General features: G+C 42.7%; 1 protein-coding gene and 1 pseudogene across 10 annotated transcripts in view; both read right to left on the reverse strand.

The window, feature by feature from the left end:
• Positions 1 to 14280, reverse strand: part of LOC130282073 (alpha-2-macroglobulin-like protein 1) — a 137209-nt gene extending 122929 nt beyond the window's left edge. For 8 of the 10 annotated variants that reach the window (XR_008846234.1, XR_008846236.1, XR_008846235.1 and 5 more), the window contains exon 1: positions 9233 to 9555. The gene's annotated coding sequence lies outside the window, so the exon portion shown is untranslated. Of the gene's footprint in view, positions 1 to 9232; positions 9556 to 10118; positions 10188 to 14089 lie in introns of those variants that run through there. The other 2 variants (XM_056529944.1, XM_056529945.1) reach the window with 2 other exon arrangements.
• LOC130283577 (U2 spliceosomal RNA) lies at positions 1901 to 2034 on the reverse strand (annotated as a pseudogene).
• Positions 14281 to 15591: the final 1311 nt, after the last annotated feature.

Below are 15591 nucleotides of genomic sequence, written 5' to 3' on the forward strand. Positions count from 1 at the left end.
ATATTCTGGAGACAGCCCCACTGGATGGAGAGTCACGCTAAAAAAAGACACCCCCAATAACTAACCGCACCCCAATAAAAGGCTGCCCCGACAAAGCCAAAGTGAATTTTACATGTTGGTAATGATGCCAATGGTATGTTCAGCAGCCAAATTATAACTCTCTCTCTTTAATATAAATTATATTATCATCATGTTTTTATTCCATAATATTAGCACAATTTTTTAAAAAAAATTTTAAGAGCCGGGGCAAGTGCTCTCTATCACCCAAAAGTGTAATAAAAAGTGCAAACGTGTCACACTAAAAAAACGTGCACAAAGGATGCGGTCTATCGCTAAGCCCTTCTCCAACAGGAGAGAGGCCCCCCAACAAACACACCCTTAAAGGGGTATTCCAGGCAAAAACTTTTTTATATATATCAACTGGCTCCAGAAAGTTAAACAGACTTGTAAATTACTTCTATTAACATTTTTTAATCCTTTCAGTACTTAAGAGCTTCTGAAGTTAAGGTGGTTCTTTTGTGATGACACCTGTCTCGGGAAATTCCCAGTTTAGAAGCAAATCCCCATAGCAAACCTCTTCTAAACTGGGCGTTTCCTGAGACAGGTGTCATCAGAGAGCACTTAGACAGAAAAGAACAACCTTAACTTCAGAAGCTCATAAGTTCTGAAAGGATTTAGATTTTTTAATAGAAGTAATTTACAAATCTGTTTAACTTTCTGGAGCCAGTTGATATATATAAAAAAGTTTTTGCCTGGAATACCCCTTTAAGGGTGTGTTTGTTGGGGGGCCTCTCTCCTGTTGGAGAAGGGCTTATGAGCTTCTGAAGTTAAGGTTGTTCTTTTCTGTCTAAGTGCTCTCTGATGACACCTGTCTCAGGAAACGCCCAGTTTAGAAGAGGTTTGCAATGGGGATTTGCTTCTAAACTGGGCATTTCCCGAGACAGGTGTCATCAGAAAAGAACCACCTTAACTTCAGAAGCTCTTAAGTACTGAAAGGATTAAAAAATGTTAATAGAAGTAATTTACAAATCTGTTTAACTTTCTGGAGCCAGTTGATATATATAAAAAAGTTTTTGCCTGGAATACCCCTTTAACCTCCTGGTAAGTTTAAGGGGCTGAGTTTTAGGGTCTGGGGATTAAGTATTGGGATTTGGTCTTAGGTCTGAATTATAGGGTCTGAATTATAGGGTCTGAATTATAGGGTCTGGCCTGGGGTCTGAATTATGAGGTCTGGTCTTGGGTCTGAAAATTGCAGTCAGGTCTGTGGTCTGAAGTATAGGGTCTGGTCTGGAGTAATAGGTAATAAAACAATAGTAATAAAACAACTACTATATAGTCCTGGCCAAAAGGCGCCTGCAAGGATCCAGGTTCGATGCCCCTTTTCGCCAAAGCTACTAAGGGGCCACAAATGCACTAGCTTCAACCTAGGCGTTAACCAAGGTATCAGCCAAGGAGCCGTATACTGATGGCATCTTGACCGAAGCCAAAATGCCCAGGGGTTGCAGGGTGGTGAGGAACCAAATGGCCACACACACCTCCCCTAGACCGCCAGGAGGGACTCCCAGAAGGGCTACCACATTCTGACAAGTACAAACACGCAAAGTGGCACAGTGACATACAAAAATAATAAATAAGTGGATGAGTGCAGATATATACTGCCCGGTCATCCGGACGGATCTATGAAAATTTCCCTGTTCCTAGCCAGAAGTCCGGGATACCAAGGGTGAGTGCCAAAGGTGAAGAGTTTATGGTGCAGTGCTTCCACTCAGTGAAGAATCCATCCAATGAGTTTAGGCACCTCAGGGTCACCATTCCCCGTGGCACAAATGTACCTCAGCTCTACACCCCCCAACCTCATGGCGACACCTGGAGGAAACGGAGCACATCAGAGCAGCCATTGAGCTGGTCCTGTGGCACCAGCTCCGGAACGCCCTGGTACCCCTGCTCCTCCATGCAGCCATCCATTCCTACCAGTGGATTACCTGATAAGAACAGATACTACACTTCATCTTAGCCAAAAGGCAGAGAAGCCATTATATTAGCTAATCTCTGAGGAATGTCTAATGTGTGGCCTGCTGATGCTGCTAATGACCAGCAGGGGGAGCTGTTGCCTAAGGCAGGAGCAGTGAGTGTCACATGACTAAGGGCGCGCGCCTCCTTTTTCCATAGTTTGTGATCAGCAGTAGATGGGAATAGATTAGATAAATGAGGAGGGGGATGGGGGGTCCGCAGCCGCTGCAATTATAAGAATTAGCAGCAGGTGGGATATGAGATGCATAATTATAAAAGATATGGAGATAAAATGTAAATGAAGGAGGGCGCACCAACGTGTAAGAGGGAGCAAACAGCATTCCTTCCCTTACGTAAAAGACTGTAATGGACAATCCATTATATAAATGTGTGTGTACTGTGTGTACTGTGCGTCCCATACCCTGCCTGAGCACCTTGTGTACTGAATAGAGTGGGATTTTGGATTGAGGTAGGTTGCGGCACTGACATATCCTGGCAGAGTGACTGGGCTGCTGGGATGGTAATTTTCCTGGCTGCCAGCTTGTAGGCGGAGGTGTCAGTGTCAGCATAGGCGCAGGAACAGTCTGGCGCTGACGTACGTGTAAGCTTTGTGGTGCTGAATTTTTGCGTTGCAACACTGGTAGGAAGTAGGGTTGCCACCTACCCGGTATTTTTATATTAATTCCGGTATTTTTATATTACATGCAATAGCCGGTATTTATCCAACTTGTGAATTGTTGCACTATATGCTATACCAGTGTTTCCCAACCAGAGCGCCTACAGCTGTTGCAAAACTACAACTCCCAGTATGTTGGACTATATAGTAGTGTATATATATAGTATAGATCAGTGTTTCCCAACCAGGGGTGCCTCCAGCTGTTTCAAAACTACAACTCCTAGCATGCCCGGACAGCCAACGGCTGTCCGGGCATGCTGGGAGTTGTAGTTTTGCAACAGCTGGAGATGCTCTGGTTGGGAAACACTGACTAGAGATGAGCGAACTTACAGTAAATTCGATTCGTCATGAACTTCTCGGCTCGGCGGTTGATGACTTTTCCTGCATAAATTAGTTCAGCTTTCAGGTGCTCCCGTGGGCTGGAAAAGGTGGATACAGTCCTAGGAGACTCTTTCCTAGGACTGTATCCACCTTTTCCAGCCCACGGGAGCACCTGAAAGCTGAACTACTTTACGCAGGATAAGTCATTAACTGCCGAGCCGAGAAGTTCGTGACGAATCAAATTTACTGTTAGTTCGCTCATCTCTAACACTGACCTATACTTTATATACTACTATATAAATATATACAAAAGACTGTGGCAGACACAGAAATAATGCAAACATGACAGATTTTATTCATTAAAACCACACATATATGTAAAATAGACATGTGCAATTCGTTTCGGCACGAATGTCTAATTTACCGAATTTTACCGTTTTCGGCCATTCGGACCGATCCGAATGCACGAAAACATATTTTGAACATTCCCGAATAGCCACGGTAATATGAATAGCAAAATAACGAATGCATTCGTTATCCGTACACAAACTAATAAAAATAAAATAATAAAAAAAGATACAGTGGTGATGGAAAAAATTGTATCTAACGAAATGTATCTTTTTTTTATTATGAAATGTTTATTAATATTTAAACAGGGATCAATTTACTCCATACTCCATGCTGGGAGCTGTAGTACCTGCATTTATAGACAGATCACATCATGTGTCAGAAGTTACACTCGCTGCGATATGTCTATTATGTACTACAGATCCCAGCATGGAGCAGAGTGTATTCCATGTTGGGAGTAGTAGTACTTGTAGTAAAGGAAAGATCACAGCAGATATCACTCCTGACAGCCGCTGTGATGCTCCTGTATAATGTATGGATGCGGCAGCCGCTCTCCTATGGTCCCCTGCACGGCCGTATATATACACATATTCCTATTTCTCACAGAGAGCTGTGATTGGCTGGAACCATCTGACCAATCACAGCTCTGCGGGATATGTGTATATATACGTGAGTGCAGGGGACCATAGAAGAGCGGCCGCCGCATCTGTACATTATACAAGAGGATCGCAAGGGACCCCGGCGATCTGTCAATTAGTACAGGTAACTACTACTCCCATCAAGAAACAGTGTGTTCCATGCTGGGAGTAGTAGTACTACCTAAAAAAAAAATAAAAAAATTTAAAACACGCACACACTACATTTTTATTATTGTCGGCTACATTTTTAGTGCTTTACCCGCTCACATAAATTGATCCCTGTTTAAAAATTAATAAACATTTCATAATAAAAAAGATACATTTCGTTAGATACAATTTTTTCCATCACTACTGTATCTTTTCTATTATGATTTTTTTTATGGTACCCTACGAAATTTTTATAAAAAAGGTATCTCCATAATTTTTTTTAGGATCGCTAAAGTCCAAAAAAGAATAAAAAGATTTACCCGAATGTACCCGAATATCAAATGTATCCGAAAGAAAAGAAAAACCCGAATACCGAATGTATCCGAAAAATCAAACCGAACACCCGAATACCGAATGTATCCGAAAAATAAAACCAAAAATATTACCGAACCGAAAATTTTATCCAAAACGAAAAAACGAAGCGAAACGAAAAAAAAATTTGTGCACAAGTCTAATATAAAACAGGAATGGCGTCTGACAAAAAGAGGATATCTCCTGAGCCGCAATGTTAACACAAATATATACAATCATTAGACAGACCCACTAGTGTGGGTTGATAGAATGTCTATGGCAACAAAGTGCACATAAGGTGCGGAATCAATAATAAAGTACTTAAAGGGGTACTCCAGTGGAAAACTTTTTTAATTAAATCAACTGGTGGCAGAAAGTTAAAAGGATTTGTAAATTACTTCTATCAAAAAAATCTTAATCATTCCAGTACTTATTAGCTGCTGAATACTACAGTGGAAATTTTCTTTTCTTTTTGGAACACAGTGCTCTCTGCTGACATCACGAGCACAATGCTCTCTGCTGACATCTCTGTCCATTTTAGGAACTGTCCAGAGCAGCATATGTTTTCTATGAGGATTTTGTCCTAATCTGGGCAGTTCTTAAAATGGACAGAGGTGTCAGCAGAGAGCACTGTGCTCGTGATGTCAGCAGAGAGCACTGTGGTCATGATGTCAGCAGAGAGCTCTGTGTTCCAAAAAGAAAATCATTTCCTCTGTAGTATTCCGCAGCTAATAAGTACTGGAAGGATTAAAAATTTTTTAATAGAAGTAATTTACAAATCTGTTTAACTTTCTGGCACCAGTTGATAAAAAAAAAAAAAGTTTTCCACCGGAGTACCCCTTTAAATCACATTTACAAAAGGCAAAAAAGTGCAGATAGTAGCATAGCAGTAAAGCAGCATATAGGTAATTCACTACAAGATCACCGCAGTGATCCACTAATTCCCTAATTTCCCATATATTAAAACATGTAACTTTATTAATTTATAGTAATCCACACAAAATGAAAGATTAAAAATTCAGAGTGTCTCTCTTCCCATGTATACTGATGTTAAATGAGTACTGCTGTACCGCAATTAATTATAATTCTGTATGCACCTGCAGTGTGACATACAGATGGGGAAGGACGCCACAAGATTTAAAATCAGTTTACAGCCCCCCTCGACATGTTTCGCCGTTGGACGCGGCTTTGTCAAGAGGTTGTAGGGCTATGAACAAAAAACGCCACTACAGGGGTTTTTATAACCTCCTATCATGACCTCATCATAGGACCGTTTCAGACCTGTGTCCTTCTCACTCTCGGAAGAAGGACGCAGGTCTGAAACGGTCGTAGGGGTGGACGTCTCCCAGCTGCGCTTTACACTATACAAGTGGGTACCTATATGCTGCTTCACTGCTATGCTACTATCTGCACTTATTTGCCTTCTGTAAATGTGATTTAAACACCTTATTATTGATTCCGCACCTTATGTGCACTATGTTGCCATAGACATTCTATCAACCCACACTAGTGGGTCTGTCTAATGATTGTATATATTTGTGTTAACATTGCGGCTCAGGAGATATCTTCTTTTTGTTAGACGCCATTCCTGTTTTATATGTGTGGTTTTAATCAATAAAACTTGTCATGTTTGCATTATTTCTGTGTCTGCCACAGTCTTTTGTATAGGTTTAGTGGTTTAATGCTGTATGGGCCACTACTATTGTCATAGGAGCACTTTAGGGAGTTGTATATAGGCTCCCATCTAATACTTAGGAGATATATTGTGTCATTGGTATATTTACGGTATATACTTCTATATAGTCCAAAATTGCTGGGAGTTGTAGTTTTGCAACAGCTGGAGATGCTCTGGTTGGGAAACACTGACCTATACTATATACCACTATATAGTCCAACATGCTGGGAGTTGTAGTTTTCGTTTGGGGCAGTTGCTGACCTACAGGCTGTATCTGGGCATGCTGTAGTTAGTAACTAACTGCAACTCCCGTATTTGCTAAAAAATAAATAAATTAAATTTAAAAAAAAGTCACATCCAAACAAAAATGGTACTGTTAAAAACAACAGATCGGAGCAGGAGAAATCACAAAACAATTATATGGGTCAGAATAGGACAAAATTTCCCCCGCAAATGTGTATCCTGTGATGTCACGCAAATATAATTAATTATGCAAATTAAGATGGCCGGTATTTTTTTGCAAGAAAGATGGCAACCCTAGTGGGAAGGGGCAAGCGGGAGGTTATATGGTTCGGTATTTTAACACCAAAAGGGAAGTGTGTGCGGTGCAGCTGTATGAAGAGAACCTGCTATAGTCTGTGAAGGAGAGAAGACCTGGTCCACCATAGCTATATGGAGGTCCCCTCAGAGCTCATCAGAAGCCATATGTTTAGGAGGCGTCACAGGGGTGCAGAAAGGCCAACTTAATGTCACAAACTAATAGGAGGAGGTGTAGCTGGTCCTGAATTCCTCTGAAAGACACTGTGTAGACTGTGTAAGTCCTTCATCTGTGTGGGATTGTGGATGATGACAGCCTATGGGGCCTACTTATTGGCCTGAGAGGACTAAATACAAGTTGGAATGAGTGGTTGAGGGTAGTTAAGGGTAACGACTTTGTGATCACAAGGCTGTCCAGAGTTTGCCAACTAAAACGCAGCAGCAGGGCCCACGTCTTCTCTCCTCCACAGTGCAGGCGCCGATGAGTGACGTCACCGAGACCTGTACTGCGTGCTGCGTGGGGGCGGAGGTCACGTCTCCTCTGTGTAGCTGCAGATGCGGCTCAGACAGAGGGGATGCCTTCTCCTGTATGTACGTGTATCGCGCATACAGGAGAAGGCACCGCTGTTTGCTGGGGATCTGGGACGAGTGTCCCAGATCCTCAGTAGCGGCGGCGGGCCCTTAACCCAGCTGGGCCCTCGGACGATGTCCGATCAGACCGGCCGGACAGTACGCCCCTGGCCACCGCCACTGGACTCTGGAGCAGAGGAAACGTGTTCTGTGAAGGGACGGATCCCCTTCTCATGGACCAGTCTGGGTTTAGTGAATGCCAGGAGAATGTAACCTGCCTGACCGCGTTGTGCCAGCTGTAGAGTTTGGTGAAGGATGGATATTTCTATTGGGATGTTTTTTAGGGGGCCAGTTAAAGGAAATCTTAAAGGAAATCTGTCATCAGTTTCACCGGCACTAACCTGTTGGTACAGGTGTGTAGCGCGGATGACACTTATGATAACAATACTTACCTATTCTCTATCCGTCGACCCATTCACCCATGATCTTCCTCGTTCGGGCAGCAGGCTTGGTGCACAGACAGAGCTCCAGGACCATGCTGACGTCACCGCTGCTGCTTCCCCAAGCCTGCTTGCAGCCGCACGGAGTGACTTCAGCATGCTCCTGGAGCTACTCCCCAGCACCAAGCATGTCGCCAGAATGAGGAGAATAATAGGCAAACAGGACCACGGATCCAGGGGTAGATAAGTATTGTTATCATCAGTGTTACCCGTACTACACACCTGTACCAACAGGTTACTGCAGGTGACACTGATGACCGTTTCCCTTTAATTCTTCAGCACCAAGACATTGTGGACAATTGTTGCTTACTACAGTAAAGGAAACAGTTTGGGCTCGGCCCTTTTCTGTTCCGGCTTTATTGCGCCCTAGTGCCCACTAGGGTTGCCACCTTTCTTGCCCAAAAATACCTGCCATTCTTATCTGCATAATTAAAGGGGTACTCCGGGGGAAATTTTTTTTTAAATCAACTGGTACCAGAAAGTTAAACAGATTTGTAAATGGCTTCTATTAAAAAATCTTTACCCTTCCAGTACTTATTAGCAGCTGTATGCTATAGAGGAAATTCTATTATTTTTGAATTTCTTTTTTGTCTTGTCCACTGTGCTCTCTGCTGACACCTGATGCCCGTATCAGGAACTTTCCAGAGCAGGAGAAAATCCCCATAGCAAACCTATGCTGCTCTGGACAGTTCCTGACATTCTGACATTCCGGACAAAGGTGTTAGCAGAAAGCACTGTGGACAAGACAAAAAAGAAATTAAAAAAAGAAAAGAATTGCCCCTGTAACATACAGCTGCTAATAAGTACTGGAAGGACAAATATTTTTTTATAGAATTAATTTACCAATCTGTTTAACTAACCAGTTGATTGAAAAAAAAAAAGTTTTTCACCGGAGTACCCCTTTAATGATATATGTGCGACATCACATTAATCCCCCCCCCGATCCCCCCGTGCCATAATCATTCCAGTTGATTCCCCCCGTGCCATACTCTTTTACTTATTTCAATTGATCCCCCCTCTGAACCCCATATCATAACCATTCCAATTGATTTATCCCCCCTCCCACCGATCCCCCTGTGCCATAACCATTTAACCATTTCGTGCCATACTCTTTTGCAGGGCCAGGGCAGCGGAGCTAAGGGTGCATCACTTGATTCTGTCCACAGTGGCCGGAGGCTTTTCCCTAAAAAAATACCGGCAGAGGTGTTAAACCCTAGTGGCAACCCTAGTGTCCACAGCAAGGTCCATAATGACATGGAGGGGGAGCCTGGGGTGGAAGAACCATGAGCCAGGCCTCAACCCCCCCAACACCTTTGGGATGAACTAGAATGGAGATCGCGGGCCTGCAACATCAGCGTCTGACCTCACAAAGGCTATTTTCGATGAATGGTCAAAATGACCCACAGTCGCCTCCAAAATTTCATAGAAAGTCTCTCCTGAAGAGTGGAAACTGGTATACCTGCGAAGGGGTTAACAACTCCATATTAATGTCTATGGATTTAGACTTGGATGTCCTAAAAAGCTCCTGTAGGTTGAACGGGATGGTGTCCCAATACTTTCTGTAACAAACCTCCTCCCCATGCTATTGGCTGGCTAACTTTTTTGCGGCAGGCAGTGCTGCGCCCCTTCATCAAGAGGGCGCTCTAGGCGGCTTCCTATTTTGCCTATAGGCAGAGCCGGCCCTGTAGGGGTGTAACTCTAAAAGTAATAGTCACACCCAGGAACCTGGTAGGCCCAATTGGGGAGATATATCAAAACCTGTCCAGAGTAAAAGTTACTGAGTTGCCCATAGCAACCAATCAGATTGCTGCTTTCATTTTTAACAAGGCCTCTGCAAAATGAAAGAAGCGATCTGATTGGTTGCTATGGGCAACTCAGCAACTTTTCCTCTGGACAGGTTTTGATAAATCTCCCCCTATGTATTTTAAATGGCACATGTTGGACTTGTTATATATTTTGGGGCCCATGATCAAGTTATGCCTGTGTCTTGCATAATGCCAGCAAATAGGAATTTATGGCCGTGTTTTCCAAACAGTGTGCCTCCAGCTGTTGCAAAACTACAACTCCTAGCATGCCTGGACAGCCAAAGGCTGTCCAGGCATGCTGGGAGTTGTAGTTTTGCAACAGCTGGAGGCACACTGTCTGGAAAACACAGATCTATGGACTACAGCTAGTTCTGACTGAAGCTGAAGACTCATTCCCTTTAATATTTAAATATTTTTTTTATATTCAGGACACACAGTCCTTCTACCCGCCACTCCAAAATGAACAGCTGAAGGTTCTCTTTCTGCTTTAATGCCACAATCTAAGTGCTAAGTCTTCTGTTTTCTTCTATACTTTCCCACCAGGGATCTCTTTCCTTTGTTTTCCCATATCACAAGTGACATTTCTAGAGGAAGGAGGCCGGCTCTGAGACATTCCTTCTAGAACAGATATTCCACAGAGCTAAGAACAGGAATACCGCTAATCTGTATCTGACCACCAGGGGGTGCTCTGTGTGACCATTGTATCACATGTCAGCAGATACAATGCAAATGGTAAACATTCGAAAATTGTGTAAGTTTAGGAGAAAGTGAGGTCCTCGCTGTACAAGACTATACTATAATACTGCACCTATATACAAGAATATAACTACTATAATACTGCTCCTATATACAAGAATATAACTACTATAATACTGCCTCCTATATACAAGAATATAACTACTATAATACTGCCCCTATGTACAAGAATATAACTACTATAATACTGCTCCTATATACAAGAATATAACTACTATAATACTGCTCCTATATACAAGAATATAACTACTATAATACTGCTCCTATATACAAGAATATAACTACTATAATACTGCTCCTATATACAAGAATATAACTACTATAATACTGCTCCTATATACAAGAATATAACTACTATAATACTGCTCCTATATACAAGAATATAACGACTATAATACTGCTCCTATATACAAGAATATAACAACTATAATACTGCTCCTATATACAAGAATATAACTACTATAATACTGCCTCCTATATACAAGAATATAACTACTATAATACTGCTCCTATATACAAGAATATAACTACTATAATACTGCTCCTATATACAAGAATATAACTACTATAATACTGCTCCTATATACAAGAATATAACTACTATAATACTGCTCCTATATACAAGAATATAACTACTATAATACTGCTCCTATATACAAGAATATAACTACTATAATACTGCTCCTATATACAAGAATATAACTACTATAATACTGCCTCCTATATACAAGAATATAACTACTATAATACTGCTCCTATATACAAGAATATAACTACTATAATACTGCTCCTATATACAAGAATATAACTACTATAATACTGCTCCTATATACAAGAATATAACTACTATAATACTGCTCCTATATACAATAATATAACTACTATAATACTGCTCCTATATACAGGAATATAACTACTATAATACTGCTCCTATATACAAGAATATATCTACTATAATACTGCTCCTATATACAAGAATATAACTACTATAATACTGCTCCTATATACAAGAATATAACTACTATAATACTGCTCCTATATACAAGAATATAACTACTATAATACTGCTTGTATGTAACTTTTTTTTTGTAATAGACTAGTACTTGATGGGATGATAAAAAGGACACAAATCTTGTAAAAGTAAAGTTATAAAAAAATATGTATATATAAATATAAAATTAAAATAATTGCTTTGAAAAACAACAACAACAAAACCAAGATGTAGAGCGTGGGCCGGCTGCCAGTCTGGCCTTTGGGAGATACCGCAGTTATTTTGTATATCTCTCATTCCTGAGGAATAGTTTGTGACACATGATGTGATATGAGCTTTTGTGACCACAGACCAAATAACCGCATAGTTGATATAATATTAAGTCTGATTTCATTGTCTGGTTTAAAAGAAAATATTCAAGAATCTTAAAGGGGTCCTCTTCTGCTAGACATCTTATCCCCTATCCAAAGGATAGGGGATAAGATGTCTGATCGTGGGGGTCCCGCTACTGGGGGCCACCCGCGATCTCCCGCAGCACTCAGCGTTCAAAACCAATGCCGGGTTCCTTCGGCAGTGGTTGTGACATCATAGCCATGCCCCTCTAGCTGTCATGTCACACCCCCTACATTCATGTCTATGGGAGGGGGCGTGTCGTCCGAAACGCCCCCTCCCATAGACATGAATAGAGGAGACGTGGCGTGACTTCACGAGGAGCGTGGCAAAATGTTCCGAACGCCAGAGCACCGGAGTACCCCTTTAAGTCTGGAAAGAGATTTATAGCATCATCGTACACACCACATGCATCCCTGCTGCTCTTCTGGTGGCCAAATATTAAAAAAAAAAGCTCCTAAAATGTAAAGGTTTGACCACTTCTGTTCCAGCCACATTCTTAAAGGGGTACTCCGCTGCTCAGCGTTTGGAACAAACTGTTCCGAACGCTGGAGCCAGGGTCAGGAGCTTGTGATGTCATAGCCCCGCCCCTCACGACGTCACGCTGTGACGGCGGATGTCCCGCCCCTTCCATAGACTTGCATTGAGGGGGTGGAGTGTGATGTCATGGGGGGGTGGGGCATTGACGTCACGAGGGATATTCATTAGGGATCGACCGATATCGTTTTTTTAGGGCCGATACCGATAATCGGTGGAGGTTAGGGCCGATAGCCGATAACTTATACCAATATTCCGGTATAAGTTATCGGCTATTTATCCCCCCTCAACACCGCTGCAGAGCATTCATTTAAAGCGGGCTCTTTAAATCAATGCACTGCAGTGGCTTTTGCGGTGCCATAGGCCGCCGCCTCCACCACTCGCTTCTCTCCCCCTACCTGTCAGGGTGGTCCGGGCCATCCATCCTTCCTGTAGTGTCCGGCGGCATTCCGGGTGGAGGGTGAACCGGTCCGGGCTGTCCTTCTTCTCCGGGGGTCATCTTCTCCACTCCGGGCAGGCTCCGGCCTAGTACGCTGCATAGACGCCGCTGCGAAGTGACGCCCCCGTGCGCAGCGACGCACCTGACGTCACAGCGTAGCGGCGTCTATGCAGCGTACTAGGCCGGAGCCTGCCCAGAGTGGAGAAGATGACCCCCGGAGAAGCACAGCCCGGACCGGTTCACCCTCCACCCGGAATGCCGCCGGACACTACAGGAAGGATGGATGGCCCGGACCACCCCCATTACGGGTAAGTTTCATTTTTTTTATTGACTCGGAGGGTGGGGGAGGGGCCCGACCGGTATAGCGGTATGGACAAAAATCCATACCGGTATACCGCCCAGCACTATGGGGAGGCGGTCGCGTTGCGGCGGTCGCGGTGCAGGTGGTGCGGGGGCCGGGGCATTATCGGCTTATCGGCAAGGTAATTGCCTATATCGATAATGCCGAAAATTATGATTATCGGCCGATAATATCGGCCATACTGATAATCGGTCGATCCCTAATATTCATTTAAAGGGGTATTCTGGTATAAAAAAAATTATGTTTAAAAAAAAATTGAAAAAATTTCCCCTCAACATATAATAGGGAGATTGATCATTTTTGTCTTTAGGAATTGAGTTTTAAAGTCATTTATATTTGCTTTACTTTTTTGCTTATATGCAACATATTTATCACACTATCACAGGGGGGGGTTGATAAATTTGGCGCATGTAGACAAAAAAACAATGAATCACTTCAGTTACGAACGCTAGAAGCAGCGGCAGTGGTTGGGATGTTACGGCCACACCCCTCGTGCTGTCATGTTAAGTCCCCTCAATGCAAGTCTATGGGAGTGGACCACCATGCCCCCCCCCCCCATAGACTTGCATTGAGGGGGATGTGGAGTGACGTCACGACCCCCACCGCCTGCACCCAGCCTTCTAAATGAATGCCGGGTGCTGCACAGAGATTGCGGGGGTACCAGCAGCGGGACGCCAACAATCAGACTTCTTATCTCCTATAACATGTCTAGGGGCGGAGTACCCCTTTAAAGGAACCCTGGTTGGGAAATACTGGGCAAATCCATGGGAGAAACCACCGGCCAAACTGTACCAAAAACATGAGTTTCAGCCTTAGACTTTGCTGAGGTCTATGTGAACAAGGACATAATGCCACGTTCATCCAGTGCAGCTCCAGTCCACAAACTTTTGACATTATGTATAAGGGCCCATAAACTTTTTTAATTATTTCTATTTTATTTATACAGTATAAAAGATAACATCCTGAACCAAGACCCGTGACCTGAAGAAACAGAAACAATGGTGAGAACCAAAACACAATCTCACATCTGGCCGTACCTCGTTGCTCGTAGAGTATATGTATACTAAGCACACTCAGTTATATAGTATGATGAGTAGATCTTTAAAGGCTTATAGGTCATTCATGCTCCACTAGGAATTCTGGGAAGAAGGATATTCAAAGCAGCTCTCTGCTGCCACCTTTTGAAGGTAGCTTTCTAGTGACTCCTATAAGAAGCCTTAAAACATGACTGGACATGTAAGCCAAGCCAGACAACTCTCCAGAAGGAGAGTATACTAATCTGTAGACAGCTGTTCAGGGATATTCAGGGTTATTGGTGGAGATTTATCAAAACCTGTGTAGAGGAAGAGCGTAGCAGTTGCCCATAGGAGCCAATCAGATTGCTTCTTATTTAGCCTCTGAAAGATAAAATAAGCAATCTGATTGGTTGGACAACTGGTAAACTTTTCCTATGCACATGTTTTGATAAATCTCCACCTATATATGGGAACTGTGGTTGGCAATTATGGGGGTATTAGTGGCTTCAAATTGTAAGGGGGGGGGGGGGGCGAGATAAAATATGGAAACGGTGACTTGTAATTGACATTTTTCATTTATAACATCTTTAGACATCTTTGATGATCTTTGTGACTAATGTTTGTGTGGTGGTCACTGGGATGATGATGTCGCAGGTCAGCTAAGAGTAGTAGTACTAAGGTTCTTGTTATGTCACATGGCAGGACGGTGTAGCTAACCTCACAATCCCTGTTAAATGTTACAGCAACTTTAGTCAGATGAATAGATATTTGGTCACTGTCTCTTTAAATTGTGATGTTCACAAGTGAATATGTTCTCAGGCCAATTTACTGAAACTGCTAATGAGGATCTTCGCAGGTTGGTTTACTGTGGTACAACAGTAAACTTCTGTTGATTTGTGACACAATACCAATAGGGACATGGTGAGGAAAAATCTCAAACGTGGCAGTCACCCAGCACTAAATCCAATTGAAGGCCACTAAAAAGATAAGTGTATTGCAGAGAGACCCTTGTAAAGCCTTATTCTCTCTGACCAAGATGAAAAACTAATTTTAAATTAAGAACATGAGCACATGGGGGGGGGGGTTGGGAGAGTTATCAAAACCAGTCCAAAGAAAAAGTTGCTGAGTTGCCCATAGCAATCAATCAGATTGATTCTTTCATTTTTGAAAAGGCCTCTGAAAAATGAAAGAAGCGATCTGAGTGGTTGCTATGGGCAACTCAGCAACTTTTCTCTGGATAGGCTTTGATAAATCTTTCCCTTTGTCCATACAGCATAGACAGGAAAAGGAACAGGGATTTTATTGTATAACAGGATTGCACCTAAAGAAGATCCTTTTTGCCTAGTTGTATGTGCACCGAGCAAATACAAAGCAAAATGTGCACACTTTGATAATCTGAGCCAGACTACTCTATAGTAGCAGATTCGGGGCCACCCCTTCCCCTTGGAAGAGGAGGCTGGACTAGGAACTTCTCACACAACCATTGGTTGGGAATCTCACGTGACCAAGGCATCATTTATCTG

This window comes from Hyla sarda, chromosome 7, assembly GCF_029499605.1.
Source record: "Hyla sarda isolate aHylSar1 chromosome 7, aHylSar1.hap1, whole genome shotgun sequence".
NCBI classification, from domain to species: Eukaryota; Metazoa; Chordata; class Amphibia; order Anura; family Hylidae; genus Hyla; species Hyla sarda.